This window comes from Ruditapes philippinarum, unplaced genomic scaffold, assembly GCF_026571515.1.
Source record: "Ruditapes philippinarum isolate M1 unplaced genomic scaffold, ASM2657151v2 ctg1057_1_1_1_1, whole genome shotgun sequence".
In the NCBI taxonomy this organism is placed as follows: domain Eukaryota; kingdom Metazoa; phylum Mollusca; class Bivalvia; order Venerida; family Veneridae; genus Ruditapes; species Ruditapes philippinarum.
Genome location: NW_026860546.1, coordinates 4692 through 9382, shown reverse-complemented (window position 1 = coordinate 9382; position 4691 = coordinate 4692).

Here is a 4691-nt window from a genome sequence, read left to right as displayed (position 1 = left end):
AGAGAAAAAGAGCAACTTTTTGATTGGTGGTGTCTATCTAAGAAAATTAATAAAAATCATGAAAAGCTCAGACAGCTCATGTTAGTTGAAGAGTTTAAACGTTGTATTCACTCTGATGTTAAATCTTTCTTAGATGAAAAACAGGTAGAAACTTTAGAAGAAGCTGCCCGTCTAGCTGATGATTATTCTTTAACCCGCAAAGTCTCATTTCTAAATAAAGGGAAGTCCACACCCTCACATTTTAATTCCAAGTTCAGTTCTGGTTATTTATCTGGCTTATCTAGTCAGTCAAATACTCCCAAACCAAAGTCATCTGATGAACATAAAGGTCATAATCCCTTATCTCGTCCTACATTCAATTATTGCAAGAAAACTGGACATCTTATTTCTGATTGCTTTACCTTAAAAAGGAGGCAACAGCAACGTGATGAGGCCAAACCCACAGGTCTTACCACTTCAAGGTCTGAACCTCAGTCTTGTATTGATGACAATGCAATTTTGAAGGTCAAAGAACCCAAGTCTGATTCTATAATGGAGATTTATGAACCATTCCTTTCGGAAGGTTCCGTGTCACTTATCGGTGATACTTGCCCACCAACTCCTATTAAAATTTTAAGAGACACAGGAGCTTCTCAATCTCTCATTTTAGCATATACACTGCCTTTTTCTGAGAAGACTTCTTCTGGATCTAGTGTCCTTATTCAGGGTGTAGAGTGTGGTTTTTCTAATGTCCCTCTCCATAATATTTATTTGTCCTCAGATTTGGTAACTGGGCCGGTGGCTGTAGGTATAAGATCTTTCTTACCCTTTAAAGGTGTTCATTTATTGCTAGGTAATGACTTAGCTGGAGATAAGGTAGTGGTTAATCCACTTGTAACTGACACTCCTTATGTGGATCAGATACCTGACCCTATTGAGCAGGAAATTCCTGACCTTTACCCTTCATATGCAGTTACACGAGCTATGGCTAAGAAGGCCATTCAAGAAGACAATTTTTGTTCAGATATTGACTTAGCTGATACTTTTATAGGTCAGTCTTTTGATAATGAAATAAACTTTTCTCTCACTCCTACTCTGCCTGAAACTCAGACAGATTTTTCAATATCTGACTTTTCTACACCAAGATCTAAAGATCAAGGTCATGACACGCTGTCAAGGTCAGAGCTTATCCAGGAACAACAAAATGATCCTGAGATTTCAGTCCTTTTTCAAAAGGCTTTTAGTGGAGATGAAGCTTTACAAGTCCCTGTTTGTTATTATGAAAAGAATGGGATTTTAATGAGAAAATGGCGACCGCCCGCTGTCCCTGCTGAAGAGGAGTGGACAGTTAATCACCAAATTGTGGTCCCTAAATCATATCGCCAGGAAATATAAAGCTTGGCTCATGAAACACCCATTGCAGGTCATTTAGGTGTTAATAAAACCTACCATAAAATTCTCAGTCATTTTTATTGGCCTGGTCTTAAAGCAGATGTATCTAGGTACTGTAAATCTTGTCATACTTGTCAGATGGTTGGAAAACCTAACCAGACAATACCTAAAGCTCATTTACAGCCTATTCCTGCATTTGGTGAACATTTTAGTAGAGTTATTATTGACTGTGTAGGTCCATTACCAAATACTAAATCAGGTTCTCAGTACTTATTAACTATTATGTGTGCTTCTACGCGCTTCCCTGAAGCTATTCCTTTAAGGAATATTAAAGCCAAATCTATTGTCAAGGCTCTTGTGAAGTTTTTCACATTTGTTGGTTTACCTAAATCAGTACAGTCTGATCAAGGGTCAAACTTTATGTCTGGTATTTTCCAGCAGGTCATGCATGAGTTAGGAATTACTCAATATAGGTCTTCAGCCTATCACCCTGAAAGTTAAGGTGCATTAGAAAGATTTCACCAGACTCTGAAAAATATGATAAGGTCATATTGTTTTGACACTGAAAAAGACTGGGATGAAGGCATCCATTTATTGTTATTTGCTGTAAGAGAATCTGTTCAGGAATCTCTTGGCTTCAGTCCTTTTGAATTAGTATTTGGTCACACTGTCCGAGGACCTTTAAAACTTCTTAAAGAGAAATTCCTATCTGAAGATGACATATCTTTAATTTGCTTCAGTATGTATCAGATTTTCGAAATAGGTTGACTAATGCATGTGAGTTAGCTAGGCTTAATTTAAAATCAACACAAAGTAAAATAAAATCAAGGTATGATGAGAATGCTCAGGAAAGAAGTTTTAACCCTGGTGATAGAGTACTTGCTCTTTTACCTATACCTGGAAAACCATTACAGGCAAGATACTTTGGTCCTTATACTATTGAAAAGAAAGTCAGTGACCTTAATTATATTATTAATACTCCTGGGAGGCGAAAGCAAAAACAAATGTGTCACATAAATATGTTAAAATAATATTTTGACAGAGATAGCAAAATTAGTAAACCTATATATTTTGTAAACTCTGTTCCACAAAATCAATGTTCAGTTGAATAAAATAGTTATGAAAATTTTGAAAAGTCTGATCCTGGTTCAGCAAAGCTTGAAAACTCTGATATTCTGAAAAATCTGGATGAAAAACTTGCTCACTTAGAACCGTTGAAACGAGATGAACTGAAACAGCTTATTTATGAATATGAACATTTATTTCCTGATATTCCCACACGGACTGATAAAATACATCATGACGTCATTCTTGAAAACTCTGAACCAATAAAACAACATCCATATAGAACAAATCCTGTAAAACAAAAGTTCTTAAGACAAGAAGTTCAGTATTTATTGGATAATGACTTTATTGAACCAAGTCAAAGCAGTTACAGCTCTCCATGTATTCTGGTACCGAAATCAAATGGAACATATAGAATGTGTACAGATTATCGTTAAGTTAACTCTGTAACAAAAACTGATTCATTTACCTATACCAAGAATTGATGACTGTATTGACAAAATTGGAAAAGCAAAGTATGTAACAAAGTTTGATCTTCTAAAAGGATTCTGGCAAGTTCCACCTACTGATAGAGCTAAAGAAATATCAGCCTTTGTAACACCAGACGGCTTGTATCAATATAAAGTCATGCCATTTGGTATGAAAAACTCACCAGCAACTTTTCAGAGGCTTATAAACATGGTAATATCTGGTCTACACGGATGTGACGCATACATTGATGACGCAATCATCTACTCTGATGAATGGGAGGAACATCTCAAAATTATAAGAGCATACTTCGACCGACTTAGTGATGCTAAATTGACAGTTAATCTTGCAAAAAGTGAATTTTGTCATGCAATTTTAACATTTTTAGGACATGAAGTGGGACAGGGTAAAGTAAAACCAATAGAAGCTAAGGTCAAAGCTATCTCTGAATTTCCTGTGCCTACTTGTAAAAGAAAACTGATGCGATTTCTTGGTATGGCAGGGTATTATCGTAAATTTTGTAATAATTTTTCGGTTATTGCAGAACCATTGACAAATTTACTGAAGAAAAGAAACAAATTCATTTGGAATGACAAGTGTCAAATGGCATTTGACAGCCTTAAAGCCATACTTAAGAGTGCACCAGTTCTCTTGGCACCAGATTTTAGCTGTAGATGCTAGTGACATAGGTGCTGGAAGTGTATTGATCCAAGAAGACAACAATGGTGTTGACCATCCTGTTTGTTACTTTTCTAAAAAGTTTAATGAACATCAGAAAAATTACTCTACTGCAGAGAAAGAGTGCCTTGCTCTTATTCTTGCTATTCAGCATTTTGAAGTTTATCTAAATTCTTCAAAGTTGCCTGTTGTTGTCTTTAGTGATCACAATCCCCTCACTTTCTAGCATAAACTTAAAAACAAAAATCAAAGGTTGTTGAGGTGGAGTTTGTTTTGGCAAGAATATAGTCTTGACATTAGACACATTAAAGGGAAAGATAATTTGATCCCTGATGCACTTTCTCGTGTCTAAAACTGATATTTTCAGTATTTACATTTAACATCTACATCATATGATTGTTTATTTGTACTTCCTTGTTTGCTATTGTTTATAATACACATATATATGATTTTATGTATAAAATTGTTTAACATTTCTCCTACGTTATTCGTAAGTTATATTGTTCTGATTTATGTCAAAGAAATATTCATTTCTATATATTTCTTTTTCTTGAAGAGGGGAAGTGTTATGTATGCAACATATTACATGTATATAATTTATATCTGACCAGTTGGTATTTCCAATATTATCATTGTTCTATTTTTAGAGCATAAACTACATGTATGTACTAGAACTTTCTTAACTGTTGTAGAAAATTCTAGATTATGATTCATGCATTATATTTAGATAGAAACTTCCGGAATGTTCTTTATTGTTGAAGTTGCTAGATTATGATTACTGTAGAACATAATAGACTTTTCTGGTATTTTCTTAGTTAATATATATAAAGAGACATGTTTCATTACTTTTACCTTTTAAGTCATCAGTGATCTTTTAAGTCATCAGTTACCTTTCAAGTTATTTGGAGTATTATTCAAATTGGATATTAAGTGATTTATTGAAGCTTGGATTATAAAATAGATTAAATTATTCTTGTGGATTTTATTGTGGGAATTTATTCTAAAGTGTTCTTGGATTTAACTTGGATTAGAGTCGATGACTTCTAATCCAGTTACCTCTCTGGCGTGGGTTCGATCCCCGGGAGATGCTTTGGTAGTTTAGCGCGGAG